At 46.7% G+C, this 26952-nt stretch overlaps 1 protein-coding gene across 1 annotated transcript in view; it reads left to right on the forward strand.

The window, feature by feature from the left end:
* Positions 1 to 26952, forward strand: part of LOC144805503 (uncharacterized) — a 1226074-nt gene that overhangs the window by 1196348 nt on the left and 2774 nt on the right. Inside the window, exons 3-5 of the mRNA XM_078672045.1 lie at positions 1217 to 1286; positions 8704 to 8772; positions 25436 to 25606. The gene's annotated coding sequence lies outside the window, so the exon portion shown is untranslated. The remainder of the gene's footprint in view (positions 1 to 1216; positions 1287 to 8703; positions 8773 to 25435; positions 25607 to 26952) is intronic.

Consider the following 26952-nt stretch of genomic DNA (forward strand, 5'->3'; position numbering starts at 1 on the left):
GTGGTGCTGAAGAGTGGTGCTGTACAGTGGTGCTGCAGAGTGGTGGTTTAGATTGGTGCTGTAGAGTGGTGCTGTAGAGTGGTGCTCCAGAGTGGTGCTGTAAAGTGGTGCTGCAGAGTGCTGCTGTACAGTGGTGCTGCAGAGTGCTGCTGTACAGTGGGTGAGGAGCTTGAAGGTGATTCTCTTGTTGACCAGGTGCAAATGCAGGTTTCTCAGGTGGGTGGTGATATGGCTGTTGCGAGGGCGTCCGAGGATGAGGCGTGCCGAGGCGTTTTGTAGGCGTTGGAGTCTCTTCTGGAGTGTGGCCGTGGTTCCTGCTAGAGGGCGGTGCCATAGTCCAGCTTGCTGCTGACGATTGCTTGTGTGACCGTCCTTCTGGTTTTGGTGAGGATCCATCTGTAGATCTTTCAGAGCATGCGGAGGGTGTTGAAGCAGGAAGAGGAAACAGCATTAACTTGCTTGGCCATAGAGAGCGTGGAGTCCACAATGAACCCCAGGTTGCATGTGATGTTGGTGGGTATCAGGGCAGCTTCCAGCATAGCCGGCCACCAGGAGTCGTCCATGCAGAGGGGATGGATCTGAGGATGAGGACCTCCTGTCTTGTCCGAGTTAAGTTTCAGCCGGCTAATCTTCATCCAGTCTACAACAGCCTTCATTCCCTTTCGCGGTTGGATTTGGCGGTGGCCAGGTCCTTGGTGAGGGAGAGGATCCGCTGGGTATCGTCGGTGTACAAGATGATGTTCAGGTGGTGTGCTCGGATGATGTTGGCGAGCGGTGCCATGTAGATATTGAAAAGGGTAGGGCTGAGGGATGATCCTTGGGGTACGCCTCAGGTGATCGTGGTGGCTTTGGATCGGAAAGGGGGAGGCGGACTCTCTGGGTTCTGCCGGATAAGGAAAGAGGTGATAAAAGTAATTAGCAGTATAAGCACATTGAACAAAATTAATAGTTCCACCATCTTTCTAAAACAATGTACATATGCCAGCATATAAAAACTGTATCCGGTGTTTTCCTACGATGCTTTCCTGTGTGTGTGTATGTGTGTGTGTGTCTCTGTCCCCCATTCCCTGGGGGGAGAGTTTGTAGCTCCCCATTGTAGACGAGTCAGTCAAGAAGGCGCTCACTGCCATGAACAATTTCTTGGTATGCACTTTTAATTAGTATTACAGGAAATCACAATGATTGATTGTCTCTTTTGTATTCTTCTTTCCCACAGGGTCTTCCACTTCAGTCCCTTAGGTGAACCTAGGCCGCCGTCATCCCTTGGTCAGAAGGAAAAGGCTCAGGTAAGTGTTTTTGCTTTATGGTTTAGTCAAGGGAGGATGTGAGGAATAAATAATAGCTATGCATAAATGTGAAGGGAGGGGCTAGAGGTTGGAGTAACCAAAAGAAAAAGAGTAGCCAATGATTTCTGTCAAATGCCATATTTTGTGTACGCATTAGGAAAAAATGTTGCAAAGAGGCAGGGATGGAAAGAGTGTTGGGAGATAGGGGGGTGTGTTTTCTTGAGCAAAAGGGAAAAAAGTCCTCTTGCCAGATCTTAACTAATATTGGAGCCTGTTGTTCCCCCAAAAGATCTGTTTCTGAATTTTATAAAAGGAAAAAGGTGCACACAGACCAGTCCAAGCCCAGCGTTTCTAACCGCCACCCCCAGCTAGTCATTCCAGTCATTCTCCGAAGGGGCAGTTTGCCCTTAGGCCCAATGTGCTGCGTGCTCTGTCAGAGATGGTGCTTGGCGCTGGCGGAGGCAAATGTCGTGTGCCAAGGACTCCAGTCTACCTTTCACTATCGCTTATGCTCTGTGCACACGGGGGCGCTGCAGAACCCGGGCTTCACAGGACAGTGCCATGAGTGCACGGCCAGTCATTCATGCTGCAATGACGAGCTTTATTAACACACCACCATGGCCACCACAGAAATGTGCATCCCACAGAGAGCAGTGTTACACTCTGGAACAAGCTCCACACAGGCACAGCCCACCCTCTCAATCACACTCTTACCTCCTCGGTCCAGTGACTCCACAGCGAGGAGCTGGTACAGAGTTATGATTCTGTTGTGGTAATACGGAGGGATGTATGTGTCTCAGTTTTATCAAAGGACCTAACAGAGTATTTATTTAGGATTTTACTTGCAGGGGCTGATCTTAGGACTACTTTTCTTGGTTTCGAATTAATCAGGATTGTTGTTTCCATTGGTGCAACAGGTGCAGTAGCACTGAGGCTCATTCAGTTGGCCTACTGCTGTTGTTTACAATCCAAACAGCAGCTAGGAGTGGGGTGTGGGTAGGGGCATTTTCTGCTTTGCACTAGGGCCCATGACACACTGGCTACGCTATTGGAACAAAATGTTTTAAAATCAAATCTTGGCTTCCCATTCCAAAAAGATAGTACCCTGATCAAGCTACTCAACCTCTGTGTCCCACTTCTGTTTGCCATGGTCAGGATTCATACACTTTGCTCTCCTGCTGTACCATTTTGCACCGACATTTTCACTTCTGCCTGATATGCAAAAACAGCTATTTACTGAATGATGTGTGAAAATTGAAGTTTGCAATGGTTAACAGGTTCAAAAGATATTGATTACACTGTGGGCAATATATAGACATGTTAGAGGAAAACTCTATTGCATCAGTACCAAACTGCGTAATTTGGACACAAGAACAGAAGAATGACCTATCATGGCAAGAGAAAAAAAGTTAATCTCACAGACGTTGATTTTTTTGAAACCTTACCAGCTATGTTCCTTTAAAAAATACACAATGCATTGGCAAAAGAAAGTGAAATGGACGGAGTACAGTTTGTGCGTATTAGGCAAAAAACTAAGTTGACATTCTGGCCATTTCAATAAATAAACACTTAGGCGTGACTTCACACCTGGCTTGACACACAAAATCATAATCACTAGCTTTTTGTAATCACTAAGACCATAACTCAGCACTTAAAAAATATATATCTTTAAGAAACTGAGTATAGAAGTTAATATTTCATCAATAAAAGCATTGGTGCCATATCTTGGCTTTAATATTTGCTAAGTGTTAGCTTGTTTCAAGAAAGATACACAGCAGGTTTTGTGTTTACATCCTGGCAGCCACGCCAGCCTCCATCACCGCTGAAGACTCCTTGGCGGTAGGTTGGCGGTCACTTATCCATCAAACAATCTTACCACACAACTCAACCTTCAGTTATACACAGAACTAGACGCACTGCAGCCTCGTTCGCATATAATAATATGTTATGTTATATTGATTTTCATAGTGCATTAATCACTCAAGAGGGTATCCAGGCGCTTGGACAGGTGTTTAGGTGTGAGGCCCCCGAAGGTTCTTATGTGAAGAGCCGGGGTTTCAGCTTCTTGCGGAACTCAAAAGTTGAGGAGGCGGCTCTGATGTGTTGAGGTTTATGGGTGTGGGTGGAGCTAATACATGAAGTGGGTGGGGCCACTGAGGAAAGGGCGGGGCAGGGGGAGTGGGTGTGGCCTCCTAAAAAAATGTGAGGACCTGCACCTAATATTTTACAAATTAAGCACTGCTCCGGGCAGATCTGAAAGTCTTTCACCAGTGTGCTCTGTACGACGGACTGCCTACAACCCGAATCCAGTAAGGCTGTCACGTTTTTTTCCATTGAGTGTAAGACTTAAGTAGAAGGCAGAACCCATTTCTTCTGTATATAGGATGGTTTTGGGTATACAACTGACATCCGTCGGTTCTTCCGTTGACTTTTTTGGGGGACAGGTCCTGGCTATATACCCACACTCCGCACACTCGTAGCATTGGGGTCCCTGGAACGGAGCAGCATCACCTCTAGAGGGCTTGCCTTTCAGAGACTCCTGGGGTGGCCCGGTTTTCTTCTCATTTTGCATGCATCCTGTGGCATACCGTGAGGACCTTTCAGGTTCAAAAGCTAGTGTCTTTGGTTGGGCCCGAGCAAAGGACGTTGCCATCTCCACAGCTTGATCCACAGAGAGATGTGGCTGTTGACATAGCCACCTCTGGGTGGGTGTTGGTAAGACCTCAGGAAACTTCTCCAGGTAAATGACCACCAATATTTGTTTCTTGCTGTTCTCTTGGGGCCTTAACCATTTATCCGCAGCCGCCTTTAACTTTAAAAATATTTTCTTTGAGGAGGAGCTACGCTAGCAACCAAGATGGCCGCATAAGCTCCCGGCTCCGCCGACCTCCGCCAGTTGCTCATAAATCCTGATGATTATCCTGATTTCTCGCCTGACTCCCGTGCAGCTGAGGTGTTCCTGACTCTAAAGGTGCAATCCCGGAATTTATAGCTGCTTTAATGATGAAGATATGCCGTGTCCCATTCTCGGCCTAACCCAGAGTTGAAGCCTGGGCCTCGATTTCTCACCCAGCCAGGTTGGAGTTGAATAACATCAGCAGCGGGATGTGGGTAGAGTCCGGTCTCCCGAATTGGAGTGTTTCTTGTCCGTTTTGGGTGGTGGACTGGTGGCAGTTTTATCTCGCAGCTGCGGCGACGTGACGCATCGGTTGCTGTGGTCGGGGATCCGCTGCCCGGAGGCCCCGTTGGGCTCCCGGGGTCGATGGGCTTGGTTCCTCGCTGGCGGCGACGGTGTAGAGATCGCGCTTTTGAGAGTGCCCACAGTTGTCACTGGATTTGCCTGTGCCTGGTGCCCCGGCGTAGTCGACCTCCAGGGTTCAGAGACCTGCTCGGTCGCTTTGTGAGGAGCGATGGAGCGGGTGGAATGTATACCGTCGCTGCACACGGTAATGGGGAGCTCCATTCACAGGTCACCGCCATCATCCAGAGGATGGTCGTAACGGTTGATATCATCTGCCGGAGACCGGACTCCGACCCTTTGTTGGTTCTGGAACAAGCTGTTTTACCCGCGGAGCAAGAAGTGTCTGAGACGGCGGGCCCCGCGCTGAAGCCAGACCTGGTATTTTTTGTCGCCCCCGAATGACTGCTAGCAAGCCCGGGACTATCGAATGTACATCCTGCCCCATGCCGATGCCGCCCCTGATGGACATGGATGATCTTATATGTCGGAGCAAATTCTCCAGTGACTGTAGGTTTGTTACCTCTCCCTTTTTCTCCTGTATGGTTCAAATACGCTCTAGAGACCTATCTTTGGTGGACAGCAAACATCGTTTGACTTTTAGACTTTGTGTACTATTATCCTGGCTTCAATCCTGCCAAACTGACTTTGAACTTTCCCAACATTTTGATACACTCATTAGAATGGCGGATCGGGCGGACAGGGCTTGCATGAAGAATCGCAGCGGCCAGGGTTGACTTTGACTGGATGGGTTTGAACTATGACTACACTTGATACGGGATTTGTAACCTATAATGGCGCGGGAGTTGGGTGGTTCTTACAAGCTCCCCCCCCCGTCTGATTTTAATCATTGCATTGTATTATTCTGGATACGTGAAGGGGCGGTTTGCTACTGGTGGGGGGTAAGGGAGACCGGGGGTCTGTTTGATATTTCCTCCTCCACTTTCTCTTTTTTCTTCTTTTAGGACTAGTTCCGGGGCGACAGGCACACTGCCAGTGGGGTTGGGCCGTAGCCATTGCAGGGGTGCAGGGTGGGGGGATTGGGGAGGGGTTTGTTATTTTGCCTTAGTTTAGTGCTATGGCCTTTTTTTCTTTCCTTTTTTCTCTTTTACGAGAGATGGGTCGTTTATCCTATATCGATTTTCTTATGTATCGGGGTGTCTCAGTTGGCCTTCATTATCCTGAAATATGGGTGGGTGAGCCCTGCTGGCTGCTACTTTGCTGGACTGTTGATCTTATTTTTCCTTTTTAATGTACCTAACTAGGTTGACTTGCATACTCCTGCGAATTGTATTTCCCGCATTGATTTAGTCGCTCACCTATCGCTATATTGTATTTTATGTATGACACCCGATATATGTAAATTTCTCTTGTTTTCTTCAATAAAACCCTTAAAAAAATAAAAAAATAATAATAATATTTTCTTTGGGGTGGAGGGCGCTAGAGGGCGCACAGCGGAATGGCTGCTTCATAAGGTTTTACGAGTGGCGAAAAACAGCGCTTCCTGCGTAGCAGCGAGATAACGGCGGCACTGAACGATGATCGGAACCTGGCGTGAGCAATCAGAGCATGGTTCTGGGCATGCTTGTGTCCCAGTGCGGGAAATAAGAATGCTCTAAAAGAACGCTGCCAAGAAAACACCGAGCAATCAAAGATGGCGGCGCCCTGTGGCTGTTGAAATCGGACGACGGAGATTCCTCTCGACAGCCTGCACTCTACCATTATGCAGTGAACAGAGCCGAGAGCAATAGTGACGATCGACGGAGACCGGTGAGAACATATGAACGGTGTATTAAAGATAAAAAACGATCGTAAACAAGTGCGGCTGGAGACCGAGGTGACTGAATGTGGCTTAAAATGGTGGCAACCCGAGAGTAGCTAGCCTGAACAAACGAACTGATCTATGACCGGACACACTTTATAACGCAATAAAATCCGGCGTCTGGAACTATAACTGTGTTACTCATATTTGGCAAACTGGCGAATAGAGACTGCTCATATAACCGGATCGGTGACTGACACTAGTGATGAAGGGGCGCCATTTGGTGACCTAAAATGGCGACGCCCCGGGCTCTGTGTCAGGATATACGAAGTCTTTAGAGGCGAGAGAGCTTGACACTACCTACAGCAACAAGCCATAATGATGAACACTAGTGGTAATGGAAAACACTATTAAATAAAACACAGCGTGATGCAGTCTGTGGTCCAGTGGAGGTGAGCGGCAGTGCTCCCATCACACGAAAGATACACGGCGTAATGCTGATCGCTATATACGGAAGGACACAGCATTGAGATACACAAACGCGTAGGTTGCCGTAATCAATGCGAACGTTCTGCTAAAACTCCAACAGCGAAAGTGACTGCGGAAACCAGCGGGCAGTGTTTGTAACAGGGAAGGACATTAATGAAGGGAAGCATCTCAAAGCAATACATTAAAAGACGCGCGAGACACTGCCAGTAACGGCTGGGAGGTGTGAATGCGTGACCTAAACACACAGAACTGTGCACGATGGGTGATTTGTATCAAGATGGGGTGTTCAAGACTCTAGAGGATTACGATTATGTTCAAAATCAAACACCGCTTTTTAAGTTTACGTACTTTATACTAAAGAGGGCGATAAAAGCACTGTACCCGACTTACCCCACTGAACCACCAGTACTATTGACGTTGCAACTGCTCCTTATATCGCCTGCACCCAAGCACCTGGTCTCCAGATTATATACAACACTGCAGGAAGAGATAGGGGCAACGACGGATAAGGCATTACAGAAATGGAACAAATATTTAACTGTCCCACTAACAGCGGACGAGTGGTCTACAGCTGGGTCCATAACGGGTTTACTGACACCAACTGGTAACCTACGACTGATACATGTCAAATGTTTGCATCAAACCTATCACACTCCGGCTAGATTGCACAGATTTGGGCTTCGTCAGGATTCCAGGTGCCAACGATGTGGGGCTGAGGGGGCAGATTTTATACATCTTGCATGGCATTGTAAAGGGGTAGCTGACTTCTGGGAGAAGGTGGTGCTTAAGTTGGGAGACATGGTGGGCTCACACATAGATTGCACTATACAGACATGTTTATTGGGATTGTTGCCGGAAATTCGTGCAATGAAGCGTAAGTTTTGTTTAGTGGCATTGATTGTGGCAAAGCGCAGAGTCTTGATCGGATGGGGAAGTAGACAGAGTCCTAAGGTGAAAGCATTGATACAAGACATGATTTATTGCAAAGACACTTTATTGACGTATGAAGAAGAACTGCCTATAAGATCGCGACCCAGGAACTACTGGAATTGGTTAGTTGAATACCTAAATGACCCCGCTGTGCAGCTGTAATGTACCATGACTGTGATGATGCATGTATTATTGATATGAAATATGTCTATGAATTGTTGGTCTAGGAGTGTTGTAATGCAGTGAAACTACAAGATGTTACGCCATTTCGACATGGCGCGGTTTGTTATGAATCAATTTATGAAATGCCAATAAAAACTATTAAAAAAAATATATATTGTCTTTGGGGTACCTCCAGGGTTACCTCGTTCCTTTCTGAATCTTGACCGATATACTTCGGGATCCATTCCCAAATGGTCCAATATGACAGTCTTAATATCCTTGTAAGGAGTGTTTTCTGTGGGGTTAGCCACTTGGTACCCAGCCTGGGCCTCCCCTGTCAATAGCAGTGCTAAAAAGAAACGCCACTTCCCCCCAGGCCATCCACAGCTTGGGCAGCCCTTTCGAAATTTGTAAGGAAGGCATCCGGGTCCTCTCCCGGTTGATATTTCTAGGGGGATGTGTTGGGGTGCCCTGAATGTACCCCTTGGTGGCTCTGTTGGCTCGTGGTTGAGTGCGTTTGACTGTCAGCAACCTTATGTATGCATTCAACCTGCTGGGTGAGCGAAGCCTTGAACATTTCCCTGTCCACTTGGGCCATCGTCATCTGTCTCTCTATGGCCCATTCCAATTTTTCTTGACCATGAATTAGTTGTTGTATTAGGCTTTCCATCATCTCGGTCTAATGGAATTATGCCCACATTCTACACCAAGTATGTAGAAGAGTCGGTCAAGAAGGAGCTCACTGCATTGAATAATTTCTTGGTATGCACTTTTTATTAGTATTACAGGAAATCACAATGATTGATTGTCTCTGTTATATTCTTCTTTCCCACAAGGTCTTCCACTTCAGTCCCTTAGGTGAGCCTCGGCCGCCGTCGTCCCTCGGACAGAAAGAAAAGGCTCAGGTAAGTGTTTTTGCTTTATGGTTTAGTCAAGGGAGGATGTGAGCTATAAATAATAGCTATGCATAAATGTGAAGGGAGGGGGTAGAGGTTGGAGCAACCAAAAGAAAAAGAGTAGCCAATGATTTCTGCTCTTGTCTTTGTTTCCGTCTCACTTATATTCTTTTCCCTGAGTCCCTTTCACCCCTCCGCCTCCCCTCCCGTCCGTCTCTGACTCAGCCCCTTTCCAAAACCCCTTCAGACGCCCAGACGCACCTGGAAGAGCCACGTCCCTCCGAGGCCGTGGCGTAGTGACTAGGGGTCCTTCATTGAGGTCTGGTCTCCTTCTTCTTCAGCTATTCCTCCTCTGCCGGGTTGGGGTGTTCTGTTCGCGGACAAGCTGTGACCTCTCCAGGGCTCCGGTTCTCTCTCTCGGAAGGCTGTTAGGTGTTCTCCGTCTGGTTTCTCCACCTCGCGCTCCCTTGCTGCATGTAGCTGGACCAATTACTGACCAACCTGACGCGCTCTCCGTCCCGCCTTCTTGAATCGTGTATCGTCTGACGTCTGTCCTCATCTCCGGCTTAAAGGGGCCTCCTGCCGATTCCCCTCTCTCCACTTCTTGCTGGCAGCAAAACGGCCAACTGGTAACAGGGGACTGTGAATATAGGAGGCTAGAAATATATGAAGGGATGGCATAGCACTCCTTATCCTCTATCCCATTGTGTACTACAGAGACTTCCTGACACCCGTCTTGCTCACATGTTGGATATCCCTCCTGGCAGAGTGATTGGCAAGCAGCTGAGTTGAGGTTTTAGCATGGAGTGACCTTGCAATGACAGCAAGTGCTCCTCTGCCCCAACCCAGAAATTCTTGTTTATTTATTGCAAAAACATTCTTGTTCCCAGGCCGAGACCTTTGTCAGGCCGCCTTTGTTCATGATCTATTGATAGCTGCTTCACCTCATGAATGAATAACAAACTGTCTCATCTGCACAATGTATGTTCAGACCTTATGAGTTGGTCATGGTGTAGTGATAGTGTTCTTACAAAGTGGAATTCGTAAGCAAAGTAGTTTCATGGAAACTAATCCTTCACTTTCACAGATGCAAATGCGTCAAAAGTCATTATGTGAAAAAAAAGGCAACTTTGTCGAACGTATCCATGTTAAAATGGCAGCGTTTCTCCCTGGGCCTAACTGAGCCATGTGACAAACCGTCACAAGTAAGATTTTGAAAAGGGATAAAACAATAGCAGTTTTGAAGCAGTGAATAGATATTAGTTAAGCTGGAGAGATTTAGTAGTGAGGTTCAGCCGAGAAATTTATCCAATAAGGTGTTTAACATTCACGCCCATGAAGAGGTCAGATGTTGTGCAAGATGGATTGGCTGATTTGAGAATTGCAATGGGTTCTCAAGGTGAAAAAAAAAGAATTAAAGTGAGAGTGTTCAGCAAAGAGATAAAAGAGAGATGAGGGGCAGTAAGTGAAGTAGCGGGGTGCTCCCCAAAGTTGTGATCTTAGAGGAAAGTACGAAGAAAGGTTAGTGGTAGAGAGTGTGGAGTGAATGATGAGTGGGCTTAGTGATCAGATGATATCTTGAAAGTATGTGCACTTGATATTAGCAGCAGCTAGAGACTGTGTGTTTAGTGCATTTATGTTAGTGACAAGATTTTCTTGTTAAATTTGTCGGGAGGTCAGTAGAATGAATATAGAATTTTATAATGGTCTGGCGTAGGCCATATTAATTTGCTGCATGTGCAGTAGCCTACACGTGTTTCTGTTTTCACCCTGGCGTGTGCAGGTTGTCAGCTCATCTAGTTCTGTTTACTGATTATGTCAAATGCAGATCTAAATCACTTGTTGATTGGTCCATCCCATATGGTAGATCCTATTTTTTAATCCTCTCTTTTCTCCAGTGAGTTTGGTCAGTAACATACCAATCCCGGTACAGGAGAGAATCCGCTTTAACGCTCTATGCGTCGCCCATAAATCTCTGAAGGGAAACGGTCCACCCCTCATCAAGGCCCTGGTTAGGCCACACAAGGCCTCCAGAAGACTTCGCTCTGACGAGCTCCACCTGGCCGAGGTTCCTAGAATAATGAGGGCCAGATCGGGTGGCTGCCTCTTCTCATACAATTCGGCTAAGCTTTGGAATTCCCTACCACTCTCTCTCCGGAAAGAATCGAACCACCTGGCTTTCCGGAAACAGCTGAAGACCTGGCTCTTCCCCTAAGGGCCCCCCTTTAGTCCTGCCTCTGGGTAGCCAGGCTTATATAAAAGCCTTTTTCATTTAATTTCATTTCAATCCTGCCCCCTGCCCGTGCAGTTTCTTTATTACCTCCACTCTCTGTTTGTACTAAGGGTTTCAACCGAGATCTCTGTAACTTTGCAGCTTGTATAACATTTTGCCGACCACTGGTAACTATCAGCTACTCAGCGCTAGCCTTAAAATAGACGCTTCCAATGCTGAGCAAGTGCCATATTTACCAAGAATCCTAACCAGTCCTACTGCCAGCGGGCAGTGCCGTGAGGGAAACGGCCGGAGTGTGACACGCCGGGAGGCTCAGGAGGAGGTCGCGAACAACGGACCACACTCCCCAGCAGCCTCTTGGGCGGCGGCGCGCCCGTGACGCGTGCGGAGCGCCCGGAGGCGCCAGTAAAAGCCTGACCCCCCGGGAGCCCAGAGGGGGAACACCAAGAATCCTAACCAGTCCTACTGTCAGCGGGCAGTGCCGTGAGGGAAACGGCCGGAGTGTGACACGCCGGGAGGCTCAGGAGGAGGTCGCGAACAACGGACCACACTCCCCAGCAGCCTCTTGGGCGGCGGCGCGTCCGTGACGCGTGCGGAGCGCCCGGAGGCGCCAGTAAAAGCCTGACCCCCGGGAGCCCAGAGGGGGAACACCAAGAATCCTAACCAGTCCTACTGCCAGCGGGCAGTGCCGTGAGGGAAACGGCCGGAGTGTGACACGCCGGGAGGCTCAGGAGGAGGTCGCGAACAACGGACCACACTCCCCAGCAGCCTCTTGGGCGGCGGCGCGCCCGTGACGCGTGCGGAGCGCCCGGAGGCGCCAGTAAAAGCCTGACACCCCCTCTCGCCACGCGAGTCGCGCACGGGGGGCTAAGCCCGGGCAAAGGGCGGGCCCTCTGTGGCCCTCAGTGGTCAGTAGTGGTTGGTTGGCCTACTCCCCTTGTCCATGCTACACTTTATTTCGTGAGTACTAATTGAATTTAATCTGCTTTTAACTTATTTCTTGCTTATAACAACCTCTCTACCATTGGTATGCCACCAAAGGAAAGTAAAGGGAAGAGTGATACTGTTGCTTTTACGGGCGCTATGGACCAATTTATCAAAAGAATGAACTGTGTGGTGGATGAGAGTATAAATATCATGGAAAGGAGGGTTTCGCAGGAATTGGATATGGCGAGAAGATCTTCTCTTGGGCCGTTGGCACAAGCTAAAACACCCATCGCTAGAGACAGACCTGAAAAAGCACGAAAGACTAATGGTCCTCAAAGTAATGGAACTGACGTGGATACAACTAGTAATAATGATATATTGAATGTTACAGAGAGTAGTACTCTAACTGTCCCCGATTCTATTTTACAATCACCAAATAATTTGCCTAATGTTCGTGCTGCACCGGTACCCGTTGAGCAAGCCAAAGTATATAATACCAGGCAGCAGAAAGGGATGAACACAGGGGCTATTCAAAAGAATAAACAAGGGCCTGTAAACAATACCAGTGGTAAGAGGAAGAAGGGTCCTAAGCATCCTGTGTCTCCTAATACTAGCCTGGAAGGGGCTGCTGACATAAACAAGATTTTAACTGGGATTGGTGCAGAAGGGGGGGATTCTGCTTCGATAGCTATACTTGAAGCACTACGACACATGCTCCACCCATTAGAGGTGAGATTGAGTAAAATAGAGGTATCTTTAAAACGCATAGAGAGGGACATAAAGGAGAGAATAGATATCCAATTGAGTAAGTCCAGTATTAACTCGCAACCAACACTGATAGCAGCCATTCCTGCAAACACCCCAGATACTATACTTATGCAAAAGGAAAAAGTAGTACCCAACCCAAATGTGGGCGACCCTACGATATCTTGTGATGTACCTAATAACCAACCGCAAAAGCAAAGTACACCGAACATTATAGGCAGTAAGGGGGTAGCAAATAGGCCTATTAAAGACCAGGTCAAGGATGTACTTGATCTTCCCCCGGAGGTTTGCCCATTTGTGGCTATCTTGACTGGAGTGCCTGAGCTAGGTGAGCAGGAGTTGGAAAGTACATCCTACCTCTGGAAAAGGGTGACACAATGGCTAAATACCAATAGGCCGTTGCCCCCTGGCTTGAGGGGTAATATATTGAGTATTAGGCGAGTATCATGGGTGGGCCACATGACGAAAGACATACAAGGGGATAACATAGTCATCAATTTTGACAACCCAAGAATAGTCAATTATATTTGCAATTGGAAATATCCTAATCCAGACCCAGCCACCACCATACATCCATTTAAATTAACACATTTTTACCCACCCGGTCATTTTCATTCTAGAACTGATGGGTGGACCACGGTAAGACACCGTGGAAGGAGACACCAAGGAGGAGGCTGGTTAGGACAAACCCCACACCCCTTTAACTTCCTCTCCTACAATCAATTTGATTGCTTAGAATCAGTTGATTGACTACAGGTATTAACATTGACCACTAGACCAGAGGAATCTTCTTCTTTAAATAATGTAATTCATATACCTAACGATATACCTCCTAAGGAGAGTGTGGAGGTGAATACACCACCTAACCACCAGGAGATTGGCTGTGAAAAATTTTGTAATAGCAATAATATGGCAGGGTGTGAACATGAAATACGCACAAGATCGCGTGATCCAAATGAAGGAGATAGCGATAGCAGTGGGTTATTTGTGGATACGTACCCAAACATCTGTACAACTATTGATAATAATCTACCTCCCACTGTTAAACCTAGTACACTTTGTCCAAAAGAGAGAGCCTCATTGTTAAATTTAGTTTCTTGGAACATCGCTGGTGTTGGAGCAAAAATGTGTGATCCTGACTGGAATAGTTATATTAATTCATTCGATATCTGTGTGCTACAGGAAACATGGGCCACGGATCAGGTCCATAGAATAGGATATAGAACCTACCAAGTGGCGGCCGTCCCCTCAGTAAGAGGGCGGGCCTCGGGAGGGTTGGTAATATGGATCAGTATAACTATTGATGTGGGGGTAAAAATGTTAAACACCGATTCCTTAGACATACTTGGATTGAAACTAACCACAAGTGACAAGAGGGTAATTCATCTCATAAATGTGTACAATAGACCTTGTCCCGCTAATAGGGAATCTCCATGTATAGAGAAATTGGAAATGTTTATGGACACCTTAGACCATGCTGAAAGTATCATTTTATGTGGTGACCTAAATTGCAATTTTGAGCCAATTGTGGGGATGGTTAAACTGTATGAGGATGAGGACGTTGCAAATGGGATACCAGCCCTGAATAATGGACCTGTCCATGGGACTACACTAGCCCTCCAGATTTCGGGGCTGTTCACAGGCTATGGTCTAAGAGCTTGTAATGGCCGCATGCCATCAGACTCCCCGAGAGCATTTACCTTTAGTAGGGGGAATTGTAGTAGCAAGATAGATTATGTTTCTGTGTCTTTTAATTTGTGGCCATATACAAATGACTTAAAGGTTAGAGAACGTTTTGAGAGCGATCACTTCCCGTTGGAAATGAGTTTTCTGTCTAGTATCTTGAAAGAATTTGGTGTCACTGAGGGTACACTTAGCCTAGAAGTACCATTAATCTGTGACAATGTTGTACTAAGTAATAATCGAAGGGCCGTTAAATGGGCGTATATTCTTGAAAAAAAAGATCTGTTGGCCAACATTTATACCACATTTGTGAACTCATTTGAGTCCTATAATATGGATGAATGTAAACCTGGCGAATTTATTGGACTACACAAATCCTTTTGTAAAAAATTGATTGATCTTATTACTAAAAAACCTAGGAAAGGGAACGGGTCGGCGAATATAAAACCAGTAGGCAAACCCTGGTTCAACAAGGAATGCCGAGTAGCTAAGACCGACCTGATCAATGCGGTAAAAACTAAAAGCCCAGTAGATCTCAAAGTAAAAAGGAAAATTTACAATAAAACATTAGCTACCGCAAAATCATCCTGGGACAAGGAACTGTGGTCTAGTATGCTATCAGCTGCAAAAGCTAAAGACAGCAGGCAGTTCTGGGAGTTAGTAGCCAAAGGGAATAAGCCAGACAAAGGCTCAAGGGAGGTTTTCCTAAATGAAGCTATATGGGTTGATCATTTACATCATTATATGCAGCCCAAATTACAGAGGAAAAGCTTATGATAAACGCAAATGAAATAGTAACCCAGATAGAGGATGTTGAAAACCCCTTGGTAATCTTCGATATACAAGAGACAGAAACAGCAATTGCTTCTGTGAAGCAAGGGAAGGCCCCGGGTCTTGACAAGATCCCTGGTGATCTTTATAAACATAATATGGAGATCTGGGCACCTTATTTAAATCATTTGTTTAATGTCATCGCAGCAGGCGACCAAATCCCTGATACATGGGATGGGGCTGAAATCATCACCATTTTTAAAAAGGGGGATAGAGGGGATCCAGCGAACTATCGCCCCATTAGCCTTTTAGATATAACGCAGAAAATTTATGCCAGACATATCCTCAACCGCGTAAATACGTGGTTGGAGGAAAACCTGATTTTATCCAAGTACCAGGCAGGGTTTAGGGAAAGGACAGGGACCATCGATCAGGTATTAAGGCTATGCTGCTTGTACTGGAAATATGTCATCATCCGCAGAGGTAATTTATACGTTACCTTTGTAGATTTACGAGCAGCATTTGACCTTATTCCCCGTGATTCTTTGTGGAATACACTGAAAAACCAGGGGTTCCCAAATGAATTATTGAAATTAGTGACTAGGTTACATCAGAACAATTATGCCAGGGTAAGATGGGGCCCCAACGGCGAACTTACAGATGAAATCCCTATTAAGAGGGGAGTACGCCAAGGGTGCGTGCTGGCACCTACACTTTTCTCCCTTTATGTCAACGATATTGCAGTTTATATGGAGAATTGCGACAATGATTCTCCGCGTTTGGGGGGGGAACGAGTCCCGTCCCTCCTCTTCACGGATGACACGATTCTCATTTCTCAAACCCCTCGGGTGCTACAGATCCTACTAGATAGGTTCCAGCAGTATTGTATCACAAAAGGGTCAGAAATTAATGTAAAAAAGACTAAATATATGGCACTTAACCCTCATAAAAGTTTCAGGAAAAACTTAACATTGAATGGAGAAAAACTTGATTATGAACTAAGTTTCACTTACTTGGGGGTGTTATTGGATTCATCCTTAAATTGGAAACCCCAATTAGAAAAATCAAAAATTGCGTTTAAACAAAATTGTTTACCAATACTGAAAAGACATACCAACTGTGTAAACAAATCAGTTACCCCAGCGTTAGAACTCTTTAAATGCAAGGTTCAGTCAGCGGTTCTGTACGGGGCAGAACTTTGGGGACCCGTATGTAGAAAGACATTTGAAATCATGGAGAATAAGTTTCTAAGGGGATTATTAAAGATTCCTAGTAATACTCCATTATTACCCCTACTCCTTGATATGAATATACGACGCACCGACCTTCACGCAATATTAAGACCACTATTGTTATGGGTCAGGTTGTGGATTACCCCAGAGCTAACTGAATATAAAAATGGATTGGTTGAAGTTTTGAAACTAGACACGAGTAATAAGATTCTTTGGTTTAAACACGTTAAAAGCTGGTTAATAAAATTGGGCTTATCCCACTTTTGGAGCCAGCCGGAATCATTGACTGTGTCCTCAAAGAAAATAGTTAAACTCTCCTTTTGGGCTTTTGTGAGCCATGATGCTGTATACGTTGGAGCACATGGCCCCTTAACTGAAAAAATTTTATTGATGAAAAATGTAGCCCAGTTGGAAATGTTTCTTGATGAGATTCAGCCACCATTAGCAAAAACCTTGTACTTAAAGTATAGGTACGGTATATTAAGAACTCGGGAAACCGAGTCAAAATGGGGGAACAGTAGTAACGATAAATGTACCTTATGCACAAATAATGTAAGAGAAGACATTTTTCATATTTTGTTTTTCTGTCCAAGTTATGTAGAAACTAGAAGAAAATGGATAGTGCCATTTTGCCGTAACATTGGAATAACTTCATACAAGGAAGCAGGAAGAATATTAATTACGGACACTAGTCAAGTTATAGTGTTTGGTATCAGCAGATTCCTCCTGGCAGTAAAATTTATTAGACAAAAACTGTCACTGCATTTTTAAGTGTCTGACTGTTATAAATTAGTTTAATGCTTTTTTAATTGTGTAAATATTTTAAACCTCGTTTTAACTATATTTATTGATGTATGTTCTAAGCCCACTCCCGTGACTTAGCTGTGAAGGCTCAGGGATAGTATTTGGTCATGCACTAGCACTTTTGAATTGTACCTTTTTGCACACTTGTTGATGATAACGTGGCCACGTTTTTTTATGAATTGTGTATAAATATTATGTATTTTGTTTATCTTTTATGATGCTATTGCAACGAAATAAAGATTATTGAATAGAGTTTTGAGGACAGGGGACTCCTTCATAAGTGTGATGGGTCTCCCACCTCCCATGTTTGAAGTTCTATTAACGTTAACGATGTCCAGACTGCATGAGCAGATATGCCCCAGCAATATCCTTGTTGATTCTGGATATTGCAAGTGACCAGGGAAGCTCTGTAGTAAGTGCGTTGCTCTGAAATATGGGATATTTGATAGCAAACATCTCAGCATATTAAACCTGCATTGATTGCAGTGTCCGATTTATAAAAAAATTGCACACAGAGTGCCCCTTAGAGGGGTCCCCTAAGATCTACCAATCCTTAGTGTGGGCACCGACTGGCCTGAGCCAGCCTGCTACCACCAGACAGTGTTCTGTCCACATGGGTAGAGTGCCTGTGCGCTTCGAGGTCGATAACAATGCCTTTCCTGGTGGAGGTGCTCACACCTCCCCCTGGTCAGGCAGAGCCATCTGTGGCAGGAATTTTCAAAGGCCTTGCCGCCTTGGTAATGCGACCCCAGCCTCTCCTGTTAGAGGGAGCAAGTGATCTTCCTGTCCTCACCCCCTTTTAGGTGCAAGGACAGGTGGGAAACCTTAGATAGAGCAGGAGGTGCAACCCCCGCTCCCTCTGTCAACTCCACCCCTCAGGTGCTAGAGGCGAAGTGAAGTACACTTTGTAGTGCCCACTATCTTGAAGATGGTGGGACTTATCCAATCAGGGCTAGGACTGTGTCCCCTTCGCACAGGAGGTGGGCATGATAGAGGGTATAGACACCCCAGGAAAGGGGCCCATTAGCCTCTACCTGTCACTCCCTTGTAACACCCTTAAATCAAGATTTTAGGTGGCATCCCCAGACCCTGAATTTCAGTTCTTGGCGACCTAAGAAGAGCCGGGCACCGCAGCCTTCTCTGCTGGTGAGGCTCTGTAGAGAACTATGGACTTGGTCCCAGTCCTACTGGCCTGTCTGCATCCCTGGATGAACCTGAATCAAAAGTAAACTCGTCTTGCAGGCCCAACGACCTCCAGAACCTTCGGAGGACTACCTGCCTTCAATAAAGGGCAATCTAGTTTTGTGTAGTGGGATTTGGCCAGGGAGTGTCAGGACAAGCCAAGCTATGTTACCCACTCTATATTTGCAGACTTTGTGTTTTTAGTCTAATCACTCTCACTAATGTGCACCGTATGTTCGGTGTCAACACTATCGATTGAAAAAGGGGGTGGTGATGGACAGAGTATCTGAATTAAGCAGAACACTCCTACCCAGTCAAAAGATCAGGGATTGATCCATCACCGTTTTTTAGCTCACTGCACCATCCCAGTTCAGAACCTGGCTATATGCAAATTAGTCTGTCCCTGGCCCAGTGCATCATGGGAACAGGGCAGACCAAACAACCAAGCCAATTCTTTACTGGAAAGGAAACAAGCTTCCGGGGACCGGTTTCTGGCATTACAGCCGTCTTCGGCCCGGCTTGCTTGAATCGTGATGGTGCAGTGAGCAAGGGACTCACATCTGAGCATACCCTTCCACACTTGTGGTGGCTAAAACGATTCAAAAAGGGGGTGGTGATGGACAGAGTATCTGAATTAAGCAGAACACTCCTACCCAGTCAAAGGATCAGGGCTTGATCCATCACCTTTTTTTAGCTCACTGCACCATCCCAGTTCAGAACCTGGCTATATGCAAATTAGTCTGTCCCTGGCCCAGTGCATCATGGGAACAGGGCAGACCAAACTACCAAGCCAATTCTTTACTGGAAAGGAAACAAGCTTCCGGGGACCGGTTTCTGGCATTACAGCCGTCTTCGGCCCGGCTTGCTTGAATCCTGATGGTGCAGTGAGCAAGGGACTCACATCTGAGCATACCCTTCCACACTTGTGGTGGCTAAAACGATTAAAAAAGGGGGTGGTGTTGGACAGAGTATCTGAATTAAGCAGAACACTCCTACCCAGTCAAAAGATCAGGGCTTGATCCATCACCGTTTTTTAGCTCACTGCACCATCCCAGTTCAGAACCTGGCTATATGCAAATTAGTCTGTCCCTGGCCCAGTGCATCATGGGAACAGGGCAGACCAAACTACCAAGCCAATTCTTTACTGGAAAGGAAACAAGCTTCCGGGGACCGGTTTCTGGCATTACAGCCGTCTTCGGCCCGGCTTGCTTGAATCCTGATGGTGCAGTGAGCAAGGGACTCACATCTGAGCATACCCTTCCACACTTGTGGTGGCTAAAACGATTCAAAAAGGGGGTGGTGTTGGACAGAGTATCTGAATTAAGCAGAACACTCCTACCCAGTCAAAAGATCAGGGCTTGATCCATCACCGTTTTTTAGCTCACTGCACCATCCCAGTTCAGAACCTGGCTATATGCAAATTAGTCTGTCCCTGGACCAGTGCATCATGGGAACAGGGCAGACCAAACTACCAAGCCAATTCTTTACTGGAAAGGAAACAAGCTTCCGGGGACCGGTTTCTGGCAATACAGCCGTCTTCGGCCCGGCTTGCTTGAATCCTGATGGTGCAGTAAGCAAGGGACTCACATCTGAGCATACCCTTCCACACTTGTGGTGGCTAACACTATTGATTGAGCATTTGTTCAATAAAAAGAGTTTTACAAAGTACCTGTGTCTTGGCAAGATAAGCAGTGTGCTGGCCATTTATTCAATCGAGTCTGTTGTTGAGCTCTGAGTTCAAGCTGCCCTTTAATGTAAACAGGGTAATTGATTTGGCAGTATCAGTATCTGCAGTTAAATTAGACAAAAATTACTTCTAATTGCCAACTCCCTGACACCCTGAATGGCCTCAACACAATCGCCATCGCCAAGCTTTCCTAGATCCCTCTCCCGCACAGCTCTCCGCATCCCCAAGGCATCCAGAGAATTGTAGTTCAACTTCCTATAGATGGTTGAGATTACTTTTTTGGTCAGGGGATCAATTAATAGCTGGTCCACCAGTAGGGATGCATCAGGCAACTGCCCCCCTTCCCGGATGTGACTTTGCAGAGCGTGGCCACCTGCAAATGTCAGAACCGTTTTTAGTCACCTAATTTATACTTTTGTTGTAGGATGGTGAAGGACACAAGTGCCTGTCCCCTCCACACATCGCCCGGCCGTTCTAAGCTAATCAATCCCCATTTTGTGAAGCCCTGCAATACTCCCGCTGCACTTAAGAGATCACCATCATACAGTGGAGTAATTTCAGTCAGCTTACCTTCCCAGCCTAAATACTTAGTAGCTTCTTTCCTCGCCCTTACCAATGTTTGGGTATGAGTAGGTAGAGTGCACTCATACTTTCTTCGATACAGCACCGGGGTGGGGTAACCTCTCTTGCCCATGGCCAAACTATCTACCCGGTAAGCAGGATCCTCACAGTCCGCAAAAACCCAGTTGTTGACTGCCACCAGCTGCGAGGCCCAGTAAAACTTGTGAATGCTCCAGGCCGCCAGTCCATCTTAATAAACTCCCCTCTGCAACTTACTCAGCGTGACGTGCCGCCATCCCACAACAGGAGCCGAAGTTCTCAGACTACCTTTTGAAAAAAAATGTCTGGTCGGATCTTAAAGGACATTTTTTGCACAATGTACAGGAGACCCTGGAGGGTCATCACTTTAAATAGGGCCAACCGGCCCAGTAAGGAGAGTGGGAGCGCCCGCAAGTGTGGGGCATCCCAGCGAAGACGGTCTAATTTTGGGAGTATGTTCCTGCCTGTGCTCTCTTGTAATGAACACAACCAAATATTTAAAGCCATGTAGTGCCACCCTAACTGTGCACCTAGAGTGCAGCCGCAGGGCCCCTGCCACCAGCAGGAATATTAAGGACTTCTTCCAGTTGATATTATATCCTGATCAACAGGAATATCCCATATGAGAGGTCCTGGTGAACCCAAACATGTGTGAAGAGCATAGGAGACAAGGAACATCCCTGTCGGACGGCAAAGATTGGTAGACTGTATTATTGACGCCTATGCGCGCTAGAGGGGCCACAAACAAGAGCTTAACAGCAGCGCCACTGGTTCAGCAAAGGAATCTCCTATTGCATGTGGTACTCCATTAAGGTGTCGGATATTTAAGCGCGTTCCCTGGTGTGGTATAAAGCCCGATTGATCAGGATAAACCACTGTTGCAATTTCTGTCCGCAGGCAGATCCCCAGGGCGTTCGCAAGTACCTTAGTCTCAATATTAAGCGGGGAGATAAGTCTATAAGACCCACACTCAGTTGCTGGTTCGTCCTTTTTGGGATGACCGCCACCTCAGACGTTCTTTGGTCCTCCGGGAGACACCCTTAATGTCAGGCAGTCTGAAACCTACTCTGGAGGTACTCCCTGATTTTATCCATCATGATTTTATATCATTCTAACGGGAGCTCATCAGGCCCGTCGCTTGCCCTGTTTGCAAGGTTCTTATTGTCTTATTTATTTAGTCTACTGTCAGGTCTTGGTCTAGTGCGTCTCGGTCCTCATTCGTTAGCATCGGCAGGGTCAGGTCTTTCAGGAAGTCTCACCCAGTATTTCCATCCCCTTGTTGTCATTAACCTCAAGGATCCAGTTCCGTCCTTTGTCTCGTCTCTCTAGCCATGCAAGCAACTTATTGGCTTTGAGTTCACGCTATTTTCCATTAGTGCTCTTAATGTGTGCTGCTTCAGTTGATGGTGTAATGGGAGAGAAACTGATTCCCCACTTGCCAAGCAAGCCTACAGGAAAGCACATTCCCTGTCCTGAGCCTCGCACTTCCATTTACATTCCTTTGGCATTCCCCCAACCAAGGCTTGTGTCTGGCCTCAAATCACTACCTTGAATTCACCCTATAGCACGCAAGCTGATTCAACAGGCCGGCCGTTCTCCTAAAAATAGAATTCTGCTCCATCTCATACGAGCTTTGGACGTCTTGTCTTTTAAATATCACGGATCAACCCTTGAGGGTGGGATGAAGTCCACAACCAGAGCATCGAGTTGCACCTCCACCAGCGAATGGTCTGTGATTCCCCCTGCTATGTGCGTAGCGGCTCTAAAATCATCTTTATGGACAGTCTGGGTGAAAAGATAGTGCAGGCATGCCAGACTACCATGTGCTGCAGACAGGTGCGTCTGGTTCTGATACCCTCTTCCCCTCTAGGGGCATTTAGGAGTATCATGAATATAGTATAGGGCCAGTTCTGTCACTCCAGTCACCCCAATGGGTGTGTGCTCTGTCGTAATAGTCTTACCCTTTCTCAGGATGAGTCAGTCTTGTCTGGGTCTCTTTCCTGTTTCCCAGCACTTGAATAGCACGCCCGAAGACTCGAGAGAGCAGTGACCCACCAGCAGGCTTTTGTCCTGGATGTAGGGCTGCATTCAATAGGGCACCCACTCTGTCTTTTCTTTGCAGTTGCCTGAAGATCAGCAGTCCCAAGGTAGCAGTCACTCCTGGCCTGTCGGTAAGTGCAGCCCCTCTGGAGGCCTGACCGTCAGCAACTGAGCCCACACTGTGGCCGGCTGGACCACAAGCATAAGCTCGAACAGGGTGTTCGACACTGGAGTAGTTGTTGTCCCTCATGGGCCTCTGACACAGAGTAGTCAGAAATTCAGCGGCTAAAAGCCCAACACAGGCTATCCAGGAAGCCAGTAGATTCAGACCCTGTTGTGTTAGGAATTTGGCAAATGCAACCTTGAACGGGCTGGTTGGCAGCACACAATCATCCAACTGGGCCTCAACAATCACGTTGTCGTAGAGTTTTATTTTCTGCCTTGAACTGTTGGGAGAGTCTGAGTGGGGGGGTCCCTCAGACTAGCTGGTCCTGCTGGATGGCTTTCCGGCCCGCCCTACAGATACCGGGAATGTGTCAGACCTTGCTTCTTCCAGGACAGCCTTGTCCTCCTGCTGGATAGTCAAACTCCCTTCCCTTTCTTACCAGACAGGCAGGCTTCTAGGCAGACTTCTAGGCTCCTCAGTACAGGTACACAGCTTCTCCATTAAGTAATTCAGCCTGCAGGTGATGTCCCTTCGACTTAGATAGACTGTCAGGCTGACACCATCCCTGGTGGCACAGCAGGCACCTGAGTACTTTGTAGAGCACATTATTCCTTGGTAACAGAGGACTTTGAACTAGGGTATAAAAGAGGGATAGATGGTCCCACTTGTATACACAACTGGCAGGCAGGATATGCAGTTTACTCTGTCGCACTCTCACATTGCTTTTATGCTACGCACACCAACACCCTAAACACGCACTTGATGTTAGCGCAAAGTCTGGGCACAGGTATAGAAATGGAGCATTACATGGGTGTGTCAGTAGGAAGCCACTCCACTGACCATGATGCAAAGATCTCATCAGGCTATTGATCCTTACAACAGGGTGCATTGCCACCACCGCTCTATCTGGTAAACCCATGACAGTCCTCTGCCTTAAATAAGGGCACACTTGGTGTGACCCTCCAGGTCCCCTTCCCTTTGACAGCTGTAAACGGGAGTACAACCTACAGAACTCAGAGAGATACAGTCACCAGCAGCTATTACATTGGGCCCTCACGCCACAGGTCCGGGAGGCGGCTACTCGTCCCCTGATGAAATTTGAATCCGTCCTCACTAAGGCGAAGTCAATGAGGTGCACGATTTCCTTTATATACAAATTTCTCCTTACTACCTCATTCTCCCCTCGTCCACGCTACATGTCAGTATGGGAGGGCATTTTACAGCGGGATATTACTGACGAAGAGTGGTCCCATCTCTGGTCTGATATTACGAAATTCAACCACTCCGTCAAACTCAGGGAAGCACACCTTAAAACCATGATAGACTGGTACCTTCACCCCTCCAAACTTCGATGTATTTTTCCTGGGTGTTCTGATAGGTGCTGGAGGGGTTGTGGACTCCTGGGAGACTCTCAGCATATTTGGTGGGACTGTCAAACATAGGGCCTTACTGGTAAGAAATTCTCGCCCATATCAAAGATATGTTGGGGTACCCTATACCGACTACCATGGCGGATATTCTGTTGGGCCTTCCCTAGAACACCAAACCCGGGCGGACAAACAGATCATGTGGCTCTGTATAAAGGCTGCAAAGACTACGCAGGCGGCAGCATGGAAAAAGAGAGAAGCCCAGGTGATTTCCCTCTGGCATTCTAGATTATGGAAGTTCCTTAGTTTAGAGCGGATGTCAGACATCTTCAAAGATGAGTTTACAAATGTTGAATTCAAATGGGGCTTCCTGGTCTCCTTTCTCTCCCGAGGTCTGCCTTCTGCTGTCTGCCCGTCTTTCATCAGAGCACTTCACCTCTTCCAACTATGAAGTACAATCTCTCAAACCCTCCACAATTCATGTTTCTTTCTGTGTTCCCTACTTTCTTTTTTTCTTTCATGCCGCCACCATGTTGTGGGAGGGGGGTGGGGGTGGGAAGGAGTTGTCTGGTTCTTTCTCGTTCACTGCTCCACGGTTGGGAGACGTTTTTACTCCACTATAGTACTGTCTACACAACTTCCCTGCTGCAGTCAAACTTCAGATAAAGCTGCCACGGATATCGATGAGAAAATGCTTGATTTACCTGTCGCGCTCTGTGTAGAGCGGGGACATACCCTGGCCCTGTTATGCTAGAAGCTGTAAGCCTTCAATGTGCAATCCACAATGTCTTGGCCAGGGTCCGACCCTAACGGTCTGCATGACTTTTAACGATGTCTGTGAGGTCCTTTCAATCTCATTTATGTAATGACTTAAATGGTAATGTAAGATGATGTACTTTGTCGAAACTTTCAATACAAATATGTTTGACAAAAAAAATTAATGGTATTCTTTTTTAAATATCTGTTTGGTTCCAGTCCATATGTCTTTACTTTCTGCCTTAGGGTACAGGTACCCTTTGTGAGCTTAATAAAATGTTGAAAAATCTACAAATCCTCACTTCTACATCCAAGTACTCTCAGGCTACCATACTACACTCTGCTCTGTCTGAAGAACAGCTCAACATTGTCAAAATTCTGCAATTCTGCATTGATTTTGCTTATATATTATTTTTGGGGAAATTTACATTTATTAACTATTTAATTTTAATACTGTAGGTGATTGAAATTATGGACGAAGAAAACAAGATTTAGCACCAGGCAACTGAATGTTAGTGCCATAAGAAGGATTATTTTGAAAAACTGAAGCACATCCAGCATTCTAAGTTGAATCAATTTCCAAAACCTAGGTGTGGCGAGGAAGTGGGAGCTGAGGAAAGTACTATAACTGTAAGTGAAGTCTATAATTTTGCATTTCATTTACCCAGAGCAAAGTCATATCTGTCCACACAGCATCAGAAATAATGCCAGAAAGACCAATCACGATTCAACCAAATGTTATGTTATGTTATGTTATGATTTTATTTATATAGCGCACGGCTACTCAACAAGAGTGTCCCGGCGCTTTCAGAGGGCGGCCCAGCAGTTAAAAAAACATAACAGAGAACAGACAAAAAAAACAAAAAGTGAGGTGAAAAGAAAAATAGCCTAAAGATTAAAAAGCCAGGTCTTCAGGTTTTTCCTGAACAGGAGCAGGCTCAGAATGCTGCGTAGAGCAAGGGGCAAAGAGTTCCACAACTGGGGGGCCTTAAAGCTGAAAGAACGACCCCCGATGCGAGCCTTCCTCACACGGGGCACCACGGCAAGGAACAAAGATTCCAACCGCAAGGAGCGGGCCGGACGGTAGAAGGCCAGTCTGCGCTGCAGATACTTAGCACCGGAGCCAGAAAGTGCCTTATGCACCAACGTCAGCGTTTTAAACATTATCCACTTTCGGATAGGGAGCCAGTGAAGTGACTGTAGCACCCCCGATGTTCTTGCCCGCCTAGGAAGGCCGTAGATGGCGCGAGCCGCAGAGTTCTGCGCCACCTGCAGCCTTTGGATCAGATACTCTGGAAGCCCTAAATAGAGAGCATTAGCGTAGTCCAGTCTAGATCCTATAAGAGCTTGGACAATGATCTTCCTATGCTCCTCTGTGAGCAGGGGTAGGAACTACCGGAGCATCTTAAGGATGCCAAAGCAGGTGCCCGTCAGACCAAGAATGTGCGATCTGAACGTGAGGTCATTATCGACCTTGACACCAAGATTTTTGGCAGCCACAGACGGCTGGGCGGGGGGGGCACATGTCAGCCGGCCACCAATCACGCCATTCCGGTTCCGACGCGCACCCAAAAAGCAGAACCTCTGATTTACTAGAGTTGGCCTTAAGACCATTCTGCTGAAACCAGCCAAAGACCCTCTTCAGACAACCCTGAATGCTCTCCCTGTCGAATGATTGATCTTTCCTGCAGGTGAAGAGAAGCTGCGTGTCGTCCGCATAGGACACGATCTGGGCCCCCGAGGCCTCCACGAGTTCCGCCAGAGGGGTCATAAAGATGTTAAAAAGGGTCGGGCTCAACACAGAGCCCTGTGGGGCCCCGACTCCCAGTGGCGGCATCTCAGCGGAGCTCGAAGTAGCCCAGACCGTTTGTCGACAAACCTTTTTGTATTCAAAGCTAACAAACAATCAATTATTAGCCGAATATTGGAATTTATCCATGGATAAATTCCAATATTCGGCTAATAATTGATTGTTT

The sequence above is a fragment of the Lissotriton helveticus genome, assembly GCF_964261635.1.
Source record: "Lissotriton helveticus chromosome 1_1 unlocalized genomic scaffold, aLisHel1.1 SUPER_1_unloc_12, whole genome shotgun sequence".
Classification (NCBI taxonomy): Eukaryota; Metazoa; Chordata; class Amphibia; order Caudata; family Salamandridae; genus Lissotriton; species Lissotriton helveticus.